At 33.2% G+C, this 21,772-nt stretch overlaps 1 protein-coding gene across 1 annotated transcript in view; it reads left to right on the top strand.

Moving 5' to 3' along the window:
- Window positions 1-21,772, top strand: part of LOC129235658 (uncharacterized protein DDB_G0281497) — a 59,717-nt gene that overhangs the window by 26,549 nt on the left and 11,396 nt on the right. The window lies entirely within an intron of this gene.

The following is a 21,772-nucleotide window of genomic DNA, read 5'->3' as shown; positions in this document are numbered from 1 at the left end:
TGTGATTTTATCGATATTTTCGATCGAAAATGCCTTAACGGAATCGACGGAAATAAAATTGCAATTAGCTATCACCATAAAAAAACATTCACAATTTCAACGGCCTGGCTTGCATCTTCGCCTTTATCAAAGAAAAACTGTGAAATGTACCGAATTTTCCCATTTGTTGCGTTTGCATTGTTAACAACCTGTACCTCACCACTGAATTGAATAAATGAAAAACCGAAAAGGAATTTTTTTAGTGTGAAATGTCACCTCGACAACGAGAAAAATGTTAAATTGCTTGATCGATACTTTATGAGATATCGATCACTGCAGCCGTCTACCGAGAAAAGCATGGATTTCTTTTATTTCTCATATATTTACATATTATTATTACAGTCAACCCATCAGTAGTTTCATGCTGATCAGACTAACTGCAGACTAATTAAAATAAATAGTTCTATATTAAACTAAACACTGTTCCTTTTGGCAGAGACGTGGCCAGACCCGAAATAGTATTTACCTTAGCAAGAGTTATCATTAAAGGGGCATTTTTCAGTAATTTGCACTGGGTATTCTTGTATAAAACATTGAAAAGTGGTCTGAGGTTACGAGTCGGAACATTAAAATGCAATTTTTCTAAAAGGTATGGAGAGCCAATAATTCCATTATCTATATTCATTACAAAAGGGCATGCAAGAAAGGCAGTTCTACTTTTACAACATTCGAGATTTGCAACATGACGACGTGATTCATAAGAGAGCAGGAGTTCAGTGAAATTTAATGAACGAAGAGCAAATTTAATAAATAGTTTTTGTATACGCTCTGTTCTGTTGCTATACTATTGAATACTTAAGTTGAATATTTGAGTGAATATTATATTTAATTGAACATAAATGCAGTGGAATCTTCTGTGCAACCATGTTAAATCTGTGCAATAAAAATGTAATGAAAACAAGCAAAATTGAGATGAGTAAATTAAAAAAAAATATTATAAACATTTGTTTTCAGTTATCAAATTCTTATAAAATTTTTGATGAATAGCACCAAAAGCAAAGGGAAAAGAGCTATGGCGTAATATTGACCTATTCCAGAAAAATGGAGTGCATTTGTTTGTGTAATTTCATAACTTAAGCAAATATTAATGATGGAATAATAAGATTAAGTTTTTTTAATAATAGTGTACTAACTATTACATCAACGTTAGTGTTAATTTCCATAGCGTTATTTAAGTAGCGTGAAGTATGTATTCATATAGCCAACAATACGGCGCGTGCAATCATATTTTTAGATTAGAAATATCTTCGAAAGAAGAACGTTGAATGCACATATTGAAAATGGAATTAACCTAACAAAACATAATATTTATAACATTATCTTATCAATCGCTTCTATAACTTTATACCAAACGCAAAGTAAATTATCTTTTCTGCTAACGATGATATTAGTAATGTCAACCCTTGAATACTACGAGTCTACATAGCCATGTCCAACATTTTTATTCAAAAATTACTTTGTTTCAAATATTTTTGTAATGCTAGAAATAAAATTAAAAAAACAAAAATAAATTTTAAATTTAAAAAATATTCAACGAAGGAATATAAGGTAGTGGCGACGCAAAATGGATCATCCAATTTTGTTTTAAATAGCTTTTTATTACAAAAAATAAAAAAAAAAGATTTTATGTGATAATGTTTCACAAGGGTCTATCCTTGGTCCACTTCTATTCAGTGCGTATGCTGATGATATACAATTGCACTGTTCAGTCGAGTTGGTCTCATTGAGGATTTATGAGGTTAGGAATAGTCAGAATTTTCAAAGACTTGGATTTTCTTGGGCATTTTCTTCAAATATAATATCTTCAAAATACTGTGTGAAAATTTGAAGTGGATCCGACAAATACTTTTCGAGTTATTCAACAATTAACAAAGGGCGTTTAACTCTACATATCCTAGGTATGATCAGAAAGTGCCGGGAATGTTGAAATAAAACAAAACAGAGTCAAATTTCAGGCAAATTTATTTTATCTCCTTCAAAATATGACTCGTCTGAAGCAACACACAGCTGCCAACGTTTAACCCAGTCCTCGATGCTCCCCTGGTAGGCCGACGAAGGGATGGCCTTCAGCTCCTTCGTCGCATTTTCTTTGATCTCTTCCATCGACTGAAATCTCTTTCCACGAATTCCACGATGTGGTAACTTCAACTTGGGAAACAAAAAAAAAGTCGCGCGGGGCATGTCTGGTGAATACGGTGCTTGCACGATGGTATTTACTTGGCTTACGATCAAATAATCCAGTACAATTTGGGCTTGGTGCTAATCATGCAAAATCCAAGAATTGTTTGCCCACATTTCCGGCCGGCCAGGCAAACACTAATGATCCAATGTCGCTAAAAAGTGACAGATGTGTGTCTTACAGTCCTACCAACATATGAAAAAAATATGGCACGGTTCGTTTAAATGAAACATTCCCGGTACTTTTTGATCAAAGGGTACATCGATAGCAAAACGTTGAATGCGTTTTTCTCAAAACTATGTTTTTTGAACTGGTGATCACTGTAACTTAAAAGCCGCATGGTAGATTTCAATAAAATTTATACTGCTTTTGAAAAACATAAAAAAATCGTTGCTGGTTTTTTTCTCGAAAATCTGAAAAATATTTCCTGAGGTACAAGATTGTCTATTAATTTCTCTTGTCCGATTCATTTAAGACGAATCTCCAAGGACTTGTGATGAGCTCTGCAAGGGACTTCTGGAGAAACGTGCTCCACACAAATAGCGATAACTTTTACAATTATTTTTTTTTTTTTAATTTGCTAAAGTCAAGTCGAAACATGATGTATTAATGCTATGTTTTTATTTTTGTAAAATAAACCAATTGACTAGCAAAAAGAATTATTGAAAATCATCATTTTTTCAGGCCTCTGATTACCTCTAACCTCTTATGTTTCAAAATAAACAGTGATTTGCCTGCTATTTCTGTTTAGACTAACGATAACTCTCTATGTTTGAGTACGTCAAAGACATATGTCTTACCTATACATATCGCACTTGTTACGTTAAAGTGTAACAACTCAAAAAGAAAAGGAAAAGAGTAACCACTCAAAAATTTGTTATTTTAGCGCAACTATTAAACAAATAAGAATGAAACAACCGTTATATTGTTTTTAATGATATTTTCGTGCAACTACATATTTTTTTCCTTGTAATACCTATATTATTAATATTTACGGAAACAGTTTTTCGTCTCTACTGAAAATGTTCAGATTTTGAGTTGTTACGCTTTAACGTAACAAGTGCGATATGTAATATTGTTGTGTATGTTCACAATCTCCCTAAATTGCGGATCGACATATAGAGTAGAACGTGGAATATGGCTCACTAAAAATATCTAGCGAAAAAAGTGTGTATTAACATATATATGTACAAGAATTTGCTGCGTGTCTCTTTATCTGAATAAAAATTATATTAGTTCCTTTTAAGTTTTAGTGATAAATTGCCATTCAAAAGTAATTTATTTGACAATCAAACATTTACCAGATATATCTATCGACCGAAAGTTGGTTTGTTTGGCTGAAATCTTTGTTGTTGCTTGGCACTCAAAATTTTTATGCGGTTTGTGATTCAAGTAACTTAGCTATTTACTTACCTTATGTATAGTATCCATACCTATGTATTATATATATATGATTGGCGCGTACACCCCTTTTGGGTGTTTGGCCGAGCTCCTCCTCCTATCACTCAAAATCATTTATTTTATTTAGTCAAAAAATTATTCAAAAACAAAATTGGATGATTAATTTTGTGCCACTTTGTATATGTGAATATAATATAGATCAACCAGACTTTATCTTCCTCTTTCGTCTCAATCCCACTAAAACACCTTCTAAACTTTATAACAGGCAAAGGTTTTTAAAATTTAAGTGCTTTGGTAATTCCACGTCTTACGACAATACTTTTGGTTACGTAGTCAATTGCGACCAGCAGACCAACAACAGTACTTAATTCTTTTGGTACTTGTATGCTAAAGCATTTCATCTAAGTATATCTATGCGAATAGTAACACTTGAAATAAAAAAGTTGAAAAAAAAACTAGTCTCCGTCTGTACAGGAATTATTTAACACTTCAGTAGTGCCGTCAAACCCGCTATTATCTCAAATAAACTTGCATGCATATCGTTGTACATATATACATAAATACTCTTAAATTATAAACCTGAAAATTTCTGGATTTCTAGCTCAGCATTAGTACTACTCTGCCAATTGTGAAACACTTCGCTATTCATATCGCGGCTGTCCTCAGAGCAGAGAGCGTAGTATAGACACAATGCTATAAGTTGACTCCGGTATCTAATTTTATAAATTACTCGTTCGAGTCGGGTTGAAGATGTGATCTGGTTTTTTTTCAAATTTAATAAACATAAATAATGGTGCGACTTTTGAGTTTTAATAAAATGTATGTCATTAATTTGCATACCTTAATGTTATAATACAAAAGATATAATTAATTATTAATTGTATGTTAATTCATGTTAACAAAAATTACGTAAAAATAAAAAATGAAAACAGATGTTCCAAAAAATCTAATCTGAATGTTACATGAATATTAGATGAACATTTTATATAGTACTAAATAAAGTTCATACGATTTTTACACTACTTCGGATGCAGGAATTTATCTATCGGGTGCAGCGGTGAAAATTCTAGCCTTCTAAAGACTTCGCTTGACTAGCTGTAGTCGTCGGTTAGCACGAACGTAAAACGCATGATGCGCTTTTTCAAACTCCGCCAAAACATTTTAAGCTGTTATTGCGCCAATCAAGAAGAGGAAGAAGTCAGAGCTCTAATGGTATGTTCCCACGCACGTAATTCGCACTATAAGTAATTCACTAGGTAATTTGCGAATTGCCCTGTTTCCGCGGCGCATTCGTAATTCACTTTCGCAGCTCTCCATCTTGTTCTTGTTCACTGCTTTATTATATTAACATTATTATTATTATTATTATTATTATAGAGTTACTCCATCTCGGTAGAGTTCGCAACTACCGGAGATGACATGTGTCCCGGATATCGGTATCAAGACACAATGCTCTGTTGTTTTGTGTTACAATGTATATAGTAATGTTGTAAGAATGAAAAATTTTAATAGATCTGGTTTAGAAAGGACCTTACTATATTACAAGTTTTCAGTATAACAGCTTTTTGTATTTGTGCGTGTGTTTTTTCGTTTATATTTATTGATTTTAGGTTTTGTATGAAAGTGTTGTATAATATTTCTGTTGCTGAAAGAATAATTGGTACTATTTTCACTTCATTTTGTTTCCATATGTTTTTGATTTCATTAGGGACACTTATTTCAATTAACTGTGTGGTTTTTTCTTTCTTATCTTTTATTGTTATATCTGGTCTATTGCATATTATTGTCTTATCAGTGTATATGGTTCTGTCCCAGTATAGTTTAAAGTCTTCGTTTTCTAGGTGTATATTCATAATAAGGTGCTGTGTCATTGGTTAAGTTGAGAAATGTGGCTATTTCCTTGTAGATGATTTTGGCTACTGTATTGTGTCTTTGTGTGTATTTTGTCCCAGCGAGCATAGGGCATCCTGCTGTTATGTGGTCTATAGTTTCTGTGTGTATGTTACATTTACGGCATCTGTCGGATGTGATGGTTGAATCTTTTATTATGTATTTTCTGTAGTTTTTTGTGGCTATGATTTGGTTCTGTATTCCAATGGTGAATCCTTCTGTTTCTGCTTGTTATTAGTAAACTTTTGGAAGGACTTATTTTCTTCCAGGTTAAACTTTCAGAGGTTAACGGTAACTTCACAGTTCTTAGAATATACAGTTGCTTTAATACTTGTAATTGTTCCTCATGTAGGTGGAACAGTTCCTAAGAAGACAATTTGGTCTCTTCCACAATTCTCAAGGCATTCAGCAACCTCCACATAATAATTTTTTTCACATCTTTTTTAGACTTTTGAAACTTGAAATAATTGAACTTTTCCTGCTCATTATTTAAGGATTGAACCCTGTTTCTTTGTTTTGCTTTTCTTGTTGTTTTTGTTGCAGCAGCATAAATATTCCGCATACATGCATGGGAATGCTGCTGGAGTGAAAGTCCTTGGCCGGATATAAATGCGAGACGTTCCGGTAACATAGACCCGACTGTAGTGGAATCGTTTTTTGGTTTTGGTTAACTTTTTCAATTGGGTTTGACAGACAGTTTCGATCAATTTCTTATATAAGTTAAGGAAGACAAGGTAATTAAGACTAACCTACAAATGAAGTAATTCGCTCGCAAAATTTTGTATGGCGAGTTACGTAATTCGGAGGGTAATTGGGGAATGAATTATGAATGAAAAAGCGAATTACGAATGAGAAAGCACATTACGTTCAGTTAGAGCGTAGCATAAATACACTGGAATCGAAAGAGTTTGGTACTAGTGGATATCCCTGCAAAGGCACTACATACATATATGGTTTTCCTATAAGAGCGGATCGTTAATGAAATGGAATATTTTATTATAATTAATTATAAACTAGCAGCTAAGGCTATCGGCGTTGAAATGGAAGAAAACAAGTTGTGGATGAAGTGTTAACGAAATTTTTTTAATTCATTTCAAAGGACCATGTATGACATTATATGTGATTGTTTGCAGGGATGATACCATAAAATTACAAAGTTGGGCCACCCCAAGCAAAATTGTGAAGTAACTTCGGTTGCTTCGTTATCGGGGCTTCGGCAGCAGCATTTTATAAGTACACGCCCGTAGACATATATGGAATATGACTTCTTTCAAATGTATGTACGTCGTGGCTTCGGACGGTGGGGGAACTTCGAGGTATTCAATTTTTAATAGTTCTAATGTACTTATGTACACTTGCCAGAAAAAGTATCGGTACACAAAAATGAAAGCATGAAAAAGAAATTCATTGTAAAAAACTAAAACATTTTATACTTTTATGAGGAATTTTTAGACAGTAATTTTTCAACAAGTGTATGTAGATCCGGCTGCATTTGAGCAATTGTGTGGGTGAACTTGAAATTTAGGGCACCGCCTTATTAGCTAGGACCAACGATTTCACTAAACCCCCCTCTAGCGGAGTCAAATTCACGTCGCACCCTCGAGAAGTAACCAAACACTCATATCATTCATAATACAGTTTCATCACACATCCAACTCTTTTTAGGTTAGAAAAGCGTGTAAAAAATATGAAGCCAAAAAAATCATATTTATTACAAAAAAAAATTAAAATTCTCATACAGTGAAAATTCAATCTATAAGTACTAAACATATCAAAGTTCAAATTCAAAATAAAAATAAAAATAAATTTTGCAGCTATTCAGCGCTACTTGATAACAAGTGTGTACGTTTATTACGGACTAGACTAAAAATGCTATCAGCGGTAGATATGTACAGCCCATCTGTCGGGTTCTATTTGAACTATTAACGGCTTCTGTTGGTTTTTTCCTTGTAATAAAGTCTGTTTTTTTGCTTTCTCAAGTTGTTTATACAAGGTGACGCAAAATTCCGTATATCCCAAATTACCCTATCGGAAAACTTATCATTTTTGCAAATGACGTCGTACAACGTTAGCGTCACATTTGATGCTTGTGAACTGGACAGCTGTGTACAAACAGACAAGCAATGGAGCGCGTAAAGGTCAAAATAAAGATTTCCATCACTCAAATTATTTTTTTTATTCAATAAAAACATGATTCAAAAACAAAATTGGATGACTAGTTTTACGTCACCTTGTACAATTCTTGTTAGTCAGCTACACGCGACCTAAAGATTACGTTGAGTTTTTAGTGCACAGTTGGACTTGGTAAGTTCTAAAATGTATTTATTGCTCTTATCTTACACGAAAATTTTTTACTTAATAATAAAGCCTCTTAGGAATTATGTTTTGTTTAGAAAAACAATTTCGCATAAAAACTTTTTTTATTGAAAAAGACCGCGTAAAAAGAGGGTTTGGTGTATTTCCTTTAAGAGATTTATTCAGCAATTTAATCACTGAATTTTCTCGCTTTGCTGAAAGAGTGTCACACTTCTAAGATAAGAGACAAGCTGTCCTTTTACGCTGTGTAGAAAAGTCATACCGTTATATCATTCGAAAAAAAAAAATTTTTTTTTGTCTTTGTTTAGTTAGGCACAAGAAATGTATAAACTTTTAAGACGATCTTAACGATATTTTCGCTCTTTGGATTATGGCATTTCCCCAATAAACGCGCAAAATATAAATATCGATATGACTATCGAAATTAAAAAAAAAAAAAATTAAAAATGGTGCAAAAAATTTTTATCTATGCGATAGCGTCATTTTTTCAAAACCTTACCAGTTACGCTATTATCTCGAGGTAACCTTGGCTGTGTTAAAGGAAGTGTCGTCCATATATACATACATACATGCTTGCATACATAGTGTGCACCTACTATACATATATATGTATATATATACATGCATACACACATTTTAAGGTGCCTAGTTTCAAGTGGCAGGTCTTAGAGTCAAAGCTTATTTTTAGCGCTAAAACCCATCACTCAAAAGTTGAGACCATTTAAGTAGTTATTTGTAACTGTCCTTTCTCAGTTATGAACGAGACATTTTTCCGCTCTTTGTCATTTAGCTGGGCATAGTGCTACAGTAAAAACAAAAACAACGATCTGGCTATTTTGATATATCGCCACATAATAACTTTGTCAAGCAATTAATAAATTTTATGTCTTTCTGAATGCAAACAATTCAATGTAGGTATATAATATTTTGATGAATCTTGTTTTTTGCTGTTCTTGAAAGACACTTTGACAAAGATATTTGCTATTTGTTCTGATTGCACACTCAAGGTGTCAATATACACACATACAAACACATACATATGTATATGTTTGTACGTAGGAACGTGACATTTTCAAGATTAATTGTGGAACAATGCAGCGGACCTGATTATGGCGGCTTAATAAAATTAATTGAAGTATAAATAATTACCGGAATATAGTGATTACGAGAAAATAACCACTTAATGGAAATCTAAGTATGTACATAGGTATGCTCAATATCGTATTTGTCGGCATGAGTTTGAATCGCTCACTTGCTGCAAGAATGCTATAAGCCAAAAACAAACAAACAAAATATAAATAAAACATTTTTCTTTAGATAAATATGCAGGATTGGCCACCTGGTCTTCTTTTACGCTGTGTAAAAAATTTATTGCGATATCTTTTAACGGCAACTCATTGGCAGAAAAAGTGTATTTATAGGGTTTTTAGGTGAGGCGATCTTACAGCCAACTTTTAGTTGAAAGCAACAATCGCCTGGTGTAAACGGGCTGTGAACTAAACGCTTTCAAATAGTTAGTCACCAACCAACTTTGAGTCATTCAACTTTTTCTTCGAGCAACGCTTGATTTGTTTACATTCTGTACTATGTGCATTGTACAGATCCATAAGTAAAAACACTCTCAGCTGGTCGCCAAAAAATGGTCACAGCTAAGATCACCTGATTTCAAAACGCTCTTTTATGTCACAGGGTTGCATAAAAATGATTTAATTTCATAAAAAATTATTCAATTTCATAAAAAATTTTATCAAAAAGTCTAAAAAATGTCGTAAAAATTTAGATGTTTCTTAATATAAAAACATTACTAAAGCTAAGAAATATATTACAAATATTTGTTATTATACATTTTCTAAGTCAAAGATATTAAATTGTATAATACGATAATACGCTCAAGCAAAAAGTCGAAGCACTCGCACTATACACACTTAGGTGCCAGGAAGAAGAGTGTTTCTACTTGTATTTCTGTACAATAACTATGGGTGCATCCATTTTGATAGCGAGTAGTTACGTTTACGAATGAGGTCAAGATAATCTAGAATATAAAAATGAATCGCAAAATGTGTTGGTAAGCGCATAACTCAACAACGCATGGACCAATCTTAACAATTCTTTTTTTAAAATGTTCCTTGAAGTCCGAGGATGGTTTGTACGGCGAGAAAAATTCGAATAATTTCCGGGAAAATCTTAAAACAGCCCTTTTCTTCTTCCCATACAAATATTGCGCATTCGTGTGTGTGCGTGTTCGCGTTGGAGGATCTAATGCGTTCACACAAAAGTGACAATATTCTTTCTTTTATTTTAGTTTCAGAACGAGTTAAGGAATGATTTCATTCACAAATAATAAATAAAAATAGTTAAGTTAATTCTAAGAATAATCATGCAGGGCTGAACGAATCCAAACATATTTTAAGAAGAACAAAAGTAAAACATATTTTAAGAAGAACAGAAGATAAACATATGTTAAGAATAACGAAAAGCCTAGAACCCTAGAACCATAGAAAACCTATGTTTCTCACATGATCAGTTGTATGTTGCCTGTTCCCGTGTTGGAAAACCATCAGATTTATTTGTATATTCACCAGGTAATCAAATAAAAAACATTGTATATCACAAAGCATAACAATAAAAAATAAAACAGATTTTTGTTAATAATTATGATTCACTTGGTTTACAATAAAGCGATTACTGAAAATACTTACATATATACGTTTTATTTCATTATTCTTTATTATATCGGTTATTAACTCTATGTTAATAATAATAATAATAAATAATTAATTATCTCTATGTTTTGTCATTGAAGCACCCACTTTATAAATATTTGTCACCTTTAGGATCCCACTATCCCTTTAGATTATTTTTCAATCAGGTTTGAACCTTAAGTTCCCCTCTTAGTTTGAAGACCTCTGGCAAACATTCCAGTCGGGGTTTTAGTGGGTCCCAAAAGGGTGGTCAAAGCTCGTGGAAGCGAAGATGCTTTGGTCATCCGAGCTGACCCTTTTCTTTAATTCTCCTGAACAGAACCGTCACCATGATGATAGGGCGGTGGGTGAGGGTCAGCAGAGTAAAAACGTCGTAAGGTGGAAATATAAACTGCCACATTGAAAATCTATTTGACAGAACGAAGGCTGTCGGGTCAGCTAGTATATGGTAAATTTGTTTTTCCCCGTTTTAATTCCATTTCACTTGCCAAAAAGGATGTTCTACAAAAAATCGCCACGTGCAAACAGGGTGTAAAATTTTTTCACATTCCTCTGCGCATTCAACTTTTGTTACAACTAATCGACTCATTAAACAGCCTTTTGCTTTTCCTTATAGAGAAATATTGAATTGAAAACTCTCAAACCGTTTTCTCCGAATTTTTGATTTTTTGTGTTATGACGTTCTACCAGCGAACGAGCGATATGGCGTTTGAAGTAAGCTAGCCATATAAATACAAGCAAGTAATCGCAAACGTGTGCAATCCGAGAATGTTTTGAATTCGTGAATCGCAAGTTGACAATTATTGCGATTTGCAAAGTAATTTGCAGCAATAAAATGTTTTTAAACAACACAAAATTGTTTAATAACTAATTAATAAAAAATTCACCCCCAACACTTGAACTAGCAACTTGCAAATAACTTCCAATGAATGTGAATGAACATGCGTATAAGTGTGTATGTGTGCATGTGCATGAGTCTGTAGTTATTTGTAGCATACAAAGCAATTGTTGTACTGCATCTTTCTTCTGGAAATGTACTTCTCTTGTATAATATTGCAAAATGTTGAGTTTTCGTTTTTTTTCGAAATAAATGATCATTGCTTGTCATCGACATCACGTGGGGTTGCAGCAATTCACCTTTTCCCCTACTCTTCCCAACTCCTCTACATTTTGAGCTTTGTTTTCGTTTTTATTTCTTTTCTATTTTCTTACTGAAACAAAGAACAAAAGAGAAACGATCAATAAATATTAACATCGATAAATGTAAACGTGAACATTTTATACAAGGTGACGCAGATTTAATCACCGAAAACAAGTGCAGGAGCTGAAAGCACGAATTAATGCTAATTAAAATTACAGTGAAACCTCCTCTTGCGGACACCTCCAATAAGCGGACACTCCCCATAACCGGACAAAAACTGAGGAACCAAGCTTTATGTTGTATTTTTAGAACGAATTCCACTCGAATAACCGGACACTCTAATAACCGGACGCGGACACTTTTTCTCATTTTTTTTTGTTCTAAACGGACAAACAAAATATAACACTAAACAAATGTGTAAAGAAAAAAATAAAAACCTCTCATAAGCGGACGCGATACTCTAATCCACGGACAACAAAGATAGTAGATTGACAATAGTTGAAATAAAAGATATTAAAAGAATATGGATGGGCGGTGATAACGTCAACAAAAAGAAAAAGTTCTTAAACGCGGATGGCTCAAAAATTTACCATTTGAGTTTCGAATGGTTCGTTAAGGCCAGAAGCCAAAATATACCAATATCGGGTATTATTATAAAGAAAAAGCAAAAGAAATCGCTGGCCGATTAGGTATTCAAAATTTTTCTGCGTCAAATGGATGGTTGGAGAAATGGCGTAGGCGTCATAATGTGACTTTCAAAAGAATATTTGGGGAATCTTCCGAGGTTAATTTCGAGGATTGTGTGCCAATATGGTTGGAGATAAAGAAAAGCCATTGGTTATCGGAACAGCAGCATGCCCACGCGCCTTTGAAAGAGGCAATATAGGAAGTTTGCCAGTGGAATGGAAGTCAAACCGGAAAGCTTGGATGTCTCGTGAAATTATGTGTGAGTGGCTAGAAATGCTTGATAAAAAAATGGGCTGCCAGAAGAGAAAAATTTTATTATTTTTGGACAATGCTACAACTCACCCTCGAGATATTAAACTAAATAAAATAAAGTTGATCTTTTTACTTGCTAATACAACATCCGTTTGTCAGCCCCTCGATCAGGGTATAATACAAAATTTTAAGTGTCATTACAGATGCCATATAATCAAACATATTTTGACAAAATTAGGAGACATTCCAATGGACAGACTTTCAAAAACTTTTGACATTTTGGAGGCTGTTTTTTTTATTAAATCTTCATGGGAAAACGTAACGGCAGAAACAATTAAGAATTGTTTTTCGAAAGCCGGCTTTCAAAAAGCTCCGTCGTTCTGACTTCGAGGCAGAGGATGATATTCCCATATCGACACTAGCGGCTTTGATAAAGATTTTAAATGAAAATCAGCAAGGTCAGTATACAGAAGAGTTTTTGTTAATCGACGAAATTGTTAATACAGAAGACAATAATATTGACGTTGTCATTGACGAAATTAATACTGAGGAATTATCTGACGGAGAAAGCGAAGACTCAAATCATGTAACTATGTGTCCAGGATGAATGTCAGATCAAGTCATATCCTGAAGCATTAGAACAACTGCGTCGCATTAAACAATTTCTAAGAGACGATATTACTGGATTCCAATACGCCAAGACTTTAGAATGTCATCTTCAAAACCTTTTTCTGAAACATAAACAGGAAAATCTACGACAGACTACGGTATATGAATTTTTGAAGCCTAAAATATAAATATGTTCAATTAAATATGTATATTCAAATGTGTAAATATACTCATTGTTCCCAATATAAAAATGTACATACATACATATATATTTTTTAATAAATATGAAAAAAACTGAACATACCATAAAAGAACATAAAAAATTATTTAAAGAGGTGGGATAGTAATTTTAACCTAGAGTTTTTTTTCAACCCCCATAAGCGGACGAAAATTGTGGAACCGTGAGTGTCCGCTTGTGGGAGGTTTCACTGTATATAAATATTTTGCCTACAGGTTTCATATGTGATATAAATTTCTTGTATGGTATAAAAATTGTGTGGCGCAAAAATAATCATCCGAATTTGTTTTTGAATACTTTTTTTACTAAATAAAAAATAGTAATAATTTTGAGTGATAGAAATATTTATTTTTTACACGCTCCATTGCTTGTTTGTTTGTATACTGCAGCTGTCTAGTTCACAAGTGTCATATATGTATGATTGACATATGACGCAATTTGCAAAAAATATAAATCTTCCGATAGGGTGATTCATTTTGCGCCACAGTATGTGAACAGTAGTAAAAGTTCATAACACTCCTTCCTTCGCTGTCTTTATGCGGGTAAAAATCGGGTGTTAGGGAGTAGGTGGCATTACGACAAATGTTTAAAAATCGACAAAAATTAATGTTTGATAGGACACCTCAAATCAGAAGTGCCATGCCATAGCTTTAACCAGAACCATAGCAAACAGTTGTTCTGAGCAATGTAAACGATTGTTGAAGTCGTACCATAACCCCAAATGCATAACTGGAACAAGACAAAAAATGCAAATGTATGTAATTTTATTTTAATACTGCCAATACATTTTTAATAAAAGGAGACACAAAATTAATCATCTAATTCGTTTTTGAATACTTTTTTACTAAATAAAAAATAATAATGAAATTGAGTGATGGAAGTATTTATTTTTTACGCGCTCCATTGCTTGTCTGCTCCTCTAGCCAATTTGAATATACCGCAGCTGTCCAATTTACAAGTGTCAATTATGATTGACAAAAATGATTGCAAAAATTATACATTTCCGATGGGATGACTAATTTTGCGCCAGCTCGTATATGTCAACGTTTTAAGTCAAGGTGAAGTACATAAACCTCATTTAAATGTATGATTTTGCATACCCAAAAAAAGGGGCACAATTTTCTATTTTAAGGCATAATTCTGAGTTTTATAGTTGTATCTACAAATTATATATACTTGAAAGCTGGCAGCGACACGCCCATTTACCGAAGTTTTAAATATTTTTTATTCCTCAAATATTAAAAAATTTAATCAAATTTTCTTGACTGACTACTGAAATATAATAATATTTTTTGTATTTTTGGAATTGACTTTACCTAGAAAGTGGACGATTCTGCTCATTTTCAATACCAACCATAAGCGAAGGAAGATATAAGTATGTACCCTGCTTCATTCAGATGCTTCCATTTTCACTCCAATCATCGTCGTGCTCACAGATGGACAATCATACATACATGCACATTCACATGCATATGCATATGCATATAATCGATTTAGATTCCTTTAGCCATTATGAATATTTCGGTCGACTATTACATAGAACCATTCTGCGCATATAAAAATTATAAGTCAGAGTGAAACATTTTATGTCTTCATAAAAATTAAACCCATTACAGTGCAAATTTAAATATGTTAGTGAGTTTAGAGTGAGTTCAAACCACATGAAAACGGAAAAATATGATAACAACCGCAAGAGATAACTTATATCAACCCAAAATGCGTTAGTTAAAAACTAGTCTGGAGATAGCTCGTTTTCTTGCAAGATATTTTTATAATATTTAAACAATATTGTATTTAGAAAATTCTTCTTCAGCATAAAATATATTATTTTCCTAGAAAATAGCTGATGTTTGTTTTCTTTTTGAATGTTAAGTACCAAAGTTTATTATAAAAGTTAAAAGTATAATATTTGGTCTTGATTTAAATACAAAGAAGCTTCGGTGTGCACATTAGACTTATCAATGGAAAAAGTGTTCAACTGAAAGAGAGCAATTAGCCAATATTGCCTGATCAATAAAAATAAATAAATTTTTAAACAATCGGCCGCCGGTCAAAGACTCTTACAAAGAAACCGGAATTTCACCACGATTAGAAGGGTGATAAGATAAATAACACTCGCCATTATAGAGCTTTTGCAAATAATAAAGCATTGGATTCAGCACTTATTCTGAGTGAGAGAATTTTACGCAGTAAAATTGTGTCGATTAGTTTCAGAAATATTTTTATTTTGAAGTAACAATCGTCCAAATTGATAGCTGGCATATTAGCAATTAATCAAATTTACCGGAAACAACACTTACACATATACCCTATGATCAAAAAGTACCGGGAATGTTTCATTTAAACAAACCGCGCACGTGGGAACCGGTCCATATTTTTTTCTTATGTTGGTAGGACTATAAGTCATCTGTCACTTTTTAGCTACATTGGATCATTGGTCATCTGTCACTTTTTAGCGACATTGGATCATTAGTGTCTGTCTGGCCGGCCGGAAATGTGAGCAAACAATTTTTGGATTTTGCATGATGATAACGCGCCATCGCAACGAGCCCAATTTGTGCTGATTATTTGACCAAACACTAAGTAAAACCACCATGCAGCACCGTATTCACCTGATATGGCCCCGTGTGACTTCTTTTTGTTTCCCAAGTTGAAGTTACCACATCGTGGAATTCGTGGCAGGAGATTTCAGTCGATAGAAGAGATCAAAGAGAATGCAACGTCGGCCTACCAGTGGTGCATGGAGGACTGGGTTAAACGTTGGAAGCTGTGTGTTGCTTCAGACGGGTCATATTTTGAAGGAGATAAAATAAATTTGCCTGAAATTTAACTCTGTTTTGTTTTATTTAAACATTCCCGGTACTTGTTGGTCATAGGGTAACATGTGATTGAGAATTAGAACAACGCTTTCGGTTCAAAGAAAGCTACTTAAAAACGATACACTTATAAAAATTATTTCATATACCAGGTCATTTAATATATTTCTAGCTTGGCACCTATATTACAGCTTCATCTATGGCTAGAGTTTGAATTTGAAGTTTATTTTTCGAAGAGTTTTGCTTCTTTCTACAGCTGTTAAGGGTAGAGATATTTGATTGAAAAGTATTGAAAGAAAACATAAAATATTTAGAATTTTTAAATGAAATTAGTTCCTTTATTCAACATAATTTCTCTCACCCTCGTCCCACTTATTCCAATATTCCTTCAATAATTCTAAACCATCACTATAATGATTTTCCACAAGCCCTGCAAGAAACTTTTCCACAGCTTTTTTTTTAATTTTTAACCAATTCTTCTTGTAAAACATTAAGTAAATGTTTATATGAGGGAGGTGCCTATGTTATCTGCGATTCACGCTTAGTCAAACATGGGTTTTCACAAACAATATCATAAACTTACTGAATGTTTTCAAGTGTTATTGCACCTATTTGAACGTCCACTACGCTCATCGTTAATGCTTGTATGACCACGTTGAAACTCTAAATTAACCGACGCACAGTTGCAAATGAAAAACTTTTATCATTTTTTATTAATTTCTGTTGCCTTTCGACCTTCCAAAACGAAGATTTTTATCACTATGTATATTGGGTTTTTTCCTGCCTTAGATGAGTATTTCGCATGCCGTTTTGGACATCGGGTAAATTAATTGTAAATTGGCTGATTTGAAATCAATTGAACTTATGGTAGATTATGCTGAGGAATAAAAGTATACGAGGGGTGCCTTTTATATGTCGGTATTAGAGAACAAAAACAAATTTTAATCATCGAAAATCACTTTATTGTTTTTCAAAATATTCTCCATGAAGATCTATACACTTTTGCATGCGTTTGAACCAATTGTCGAAGCACTTTTGCCACTCTGAATGAGGTAGCTCCAAAACATGCATTCTAAATGCCGCAACCGCTTCTTCAGGTGTCGAAAAACGTTGACCTCTCAGTTTGTTTTTTACGTACGCGAATAAAAAGAAGTCATTCGGTGCCAAGTCAGGACTATACGGCAGATGACCCATTAATTCGATTTTTTGGGTGCTCAAAATGCAGTTGTTTGAGCCGATGTGTGAGAGCTCGCATTGTCCTGGTGAAGAGTGATCCGTCTTTGGCGATTGGTTTTCCTAATTTCTTGGAAGACAACTGGCAAACAAATGGTTGTGTACCACTCAGAATTTACTGTTCTGCGTTGTTCTAGTGGTACGGTTGCGACATGTCCAGTTTTTCCGAAAAAACAGGCGAACATTTGCTTGGAAGTGCTTCGTGCGCGAACAACTTTTGTTGGATTTGGCTCATCTTGAAACACCCATACAGTAGACTGCTGTTTACTTTCGGGCTCATACGCGTAAATCCATGATTCATCACCTGTGACGATGTCATAGACGTGTTTCGAAGCCCCGCGATCGTATTTTTGGAGCATTTCCTTCGACCAATCGACTCGAGCGATTTGAGCGATTGACAAATTGTATGGGATCCAACGCGAACAAATTTTTTTGACAGTCAAATGTTTATGCAATATCGAATGTATGCTGGCCCCACTAATGCCTGAGATTGTCTCAATCGCACGATAGGTCAAATGACGATCTTGAAATATCAGTTCGCGCACTGCATCAATGGTTTTCGGAACAACAACTGATTTTGGACGACCTTCACGAAATTCGTCTTGGAGTGAACTACGATCGCGATTGAATTCACCATACCATCGATAAACACTGGTCCTTGATGGAGCTTCATCGCCAAAAAATGAATTAAGTTCATCCATGCAATGTTGCTGAGTTAATCCACGTCGAAAGTGTAAAAAATAATCGCACGAAAATGTTCACGATTTAATTCCATTTTTGGACCGGGATAAATCTTTTAAATTACTGTAAACAACACAAATAGCGCTGGTATTTCAAAACGTTCTGAGTACGTAAAAGCCAAAAAATGTCAAACTTTGCGAAACAGCTGTCAGTTGCCAGATTGCAACACCAGGGTTGCCAAATCCCGAAATATAAAAGGCGCCCCTCGTATATATATATAATTGGCGCGTACACCCTTGACATCATTACTGGTAGAATTGGCTGCTCACATCTTTTTAAAAGAATTAATTTCAATATATCACAGTACAATCTTCGTAGCTCTTTACCTTTCTATGGTGTTAAATGTAAAACAGAGTATTCGTGTAATTCTCCTTTAGTTGGGGCCTTAAGTGTATTTAATCCCTGGTTCTATCCAACTGGATTTTTCATCTCCAACAAGCGTATTTTCAATTACTTTATATTCAATTTTTTAGTTATTTCAAATCATTTCCACTTTTCGTTGTAATAAGTCATTAAGAAACTTGAGTTCGTAAACTAAATAATAATAATAATAATAATAAATAAATAATTTGCGTGGTACCCAGAACCTAATACAGGGCCCGCCATCTATCGTTACGGATTTGAACTAAGTATTATTTGAAGAATGGTAACATTTAGCTGTCATCTGATTTGACAGAAAATTAGTTTTATTCTTCCGCTGAACGAAAATGGTTGTGTATACGCTCAAAGAACGCTGGGAAATATTGCGACATTACTTTGAAAATCATGGTAATGTTGCAGAATGTGTACGAAAATTACGTACGTCAATGGGAAGAAGAAAAGCACCGAATGAAGCGTATGTGCGTTACTTTGCGGAAAAAGTAAGGGAAACTGGGTTGCTTATTGACAAACCAACGCGTGACCGACCAAAAACCGTGCGTTGGATTATTATCTTTGGGGTGCCGTCTAAGACCAGTGTTATGCCAACAAACCAGCAACAATTGATGCACTGAAGACCAACATACGCGATGTCATAGCTGAAATACAGCCGAATACAATCGAAAATGTGTTGAAAAATTGGACCGAACGTATGGGAGTGTGCATGGCTAGCCGAGGCAGCCATATGAATGAAGTTGTGTTCCATCATTAACCGCAGGGATTGCACTTCAAAATAAAAAAAAACAGTTTGGAAAAATATTGAGTAGTTTCTTTTTTATGGCATTTTTAATTCCGTAAAGTTATATGGCGGACCCTATACTTAATTTATCTATTAAGAGTTAAGTGGAAACGCCATACACAAATAATTTCAATTAAAACTTTGTTCATTCTTCTTAACTCATGTGCTTTGACACCTATATGCTAACCTCTAATTAAATTTTGTTATTCATTTTTTTAGTTATATGGCAACGCATTTTAAAAATATTATTGGATTAAAACTAACATTACCTTTACAATGATATACTCGTACATGTGTATGTGCTTATGTATATTATTTTATAATATATGTATTTCTGCAATCAATTTCTAATCGTAATTTCTAAACAAATATGTGGCAACATCAGATTAATTACACGCTATAACTCAAATATTTTTTTATTATTTATCATCTTCCATTTGATACCCATATCTTAATATTCAACTGAACTATTTTTGGAAGAAAATTAAGGTGGCAACGCTAAACAAAATGTTTTTGGAGCACATTTTTCTAAAAAAAAAAATAGTTGCCTTGATAGTAATGCTAGTTTTTTAATTAAACACTTTTTTTAAATACAAAAAGGTGTCAACATCCATCCAAATTTAATCCTAAACCCTCACCACTTACAGCTCATAGGCTTTTCAATGGCTTAAAAGATGTAAAAATCGGGGCGGTCTGGAGGTCTTGGAGGTCTGTTTTCGAAGACATTTTCGAGTGAACCAATAACGGATTATATACAGTTAGAAGGCCGAAAAAAGCGAATTTTCCAGAATTTTTCTGAGAAAACTTTTAAATTTATTGATCTAAACATTTGTACACATATTAAGTTATCTTTATTTATCTGTATTTTAAGACTTAGTATTAGTAAAAATATTTATTTGGAAAGGAGCTACAGCTGATCTTCTGGAGCTCCTCTCAAAAAAGACGTTTTGCGGTGGCCACTACATCTCTGAGCTGGATCCTCTGGAATTAAAAAACCAAACAGATTTCGTTAAAGTAATGTTAAATCTAGTAATTAATCGAAGGAATATGCAAAATACATTTTTTTGACAAAATGGCGGTTTCTAAAAAAAAATCGATTTTTCACCAAAATTGTTTATAAAAAAATATTTATCGGTGGGAAAAAATCTTCGATTAATTACTAAAAAATATATTTAAGAAGCTCGTGTTAAAGTTTAGCCGTTTTTGAGTATGTTGGTCACCGACTTTGAATACACAATTTTGAGAAAAACGCGTTTAAAGTTTGGAAAACACTTTCAAGCACTTTGAAACGCCTTTTCAAATTTGCGTGTAACTCCGAAAATATCCACCGGAACGATATTAAATTTTCTGTGTATTCTTTACATTGTACCTATGTACGTTAAGAAAATAAAATTAAAAAAATTGATTTTTTGAAGATCTAACTGTATATAACCCCATAAATCAAGCACAGTATTATAGTTGCAGAAGTTTTACTGCTGCGAAATACCGTTAGATGGAATAATATTTATTATATATGTATGCAAGTTTATTTTCAAGCAAAGTACAGTCTTCACCTGGATTATCAGAAACCCATGTGTTACTAGATCAAATACGGTTGCTTTAAGAACCATTTTCTTCCATAAAAATTATTACTTCTAATCAAGTGAACCGGACTGTATAAGTACATATATATTGTAGTATATGTAAGTAGAGAAGAAATACAGATTTGTATTGTTTCCTTGTTAGTCGAAAAATATCTTGTTATATTAAAGTATATTATTATATGAAAACAATAATATAATTAAAAAACCAATTATCCAATTTAAAACAATATTTTGTGTATCACCACTGATTTTCTAGATTTCGAACTGGAATTTCGTTATTTAAAGTTACATTAGCTAAGAGTTATTAAGTCGTATTAAGCTATTGGTCTTATGTTGTTTTATGAAATTAGTTTGATGATTAAAATGAGTCGCTAACCCAATCATTAATCTTAAGAAAAAAAATTAAATCAGAAAAATAATCATCATTTTTGAGCAAAGAAGGAAGATAGTAATTATCATTGATTGATTATCATTCGTGAGCAAAAAAAAAGATAATAATTGGAAATTTTTAACAAAAAAAAAAAAAAAATAATAAAAAATTAAGATCTGATCATTATATGTACAAGGAAAAAAAGTTTAATTAAAAACAATTTTTTTCTCAAACAACGAATATGTAAAGATCAGAAAATAAGTATTTATTCATCAAAACATTTTTTTTGAAAATAATGATTGAATACTTATTTGAATTCTTGTTTTAATTAAATTTTATATCCCTTTCCCTTTAACACCTACAAAATATGAGTTTGATGTTTTCGCTGGAGTTGAAATCGTACTATTTATTTCGAGAAA

This window comes from Anastrepha obliqua, chromosome 1, assembly GCF_027943255.1.
Source record: "Anastrepha obliqua isolate idAnaObli1 chromosome 1, idAnaObli1_1.0, whole genome shotgun sequence".
Lineage (NCBI taxonomy): Eukaryota > Metazoa > Arthropoda > Insecta > Diptera > Tephritidae > Anastrepha > Anastrepha obliqua.
The sequence above is the reverse complement of the archived record's forward strand: the minus strand, read 5'-3'. Positions and strand labels throughout refer to the sequence as shown.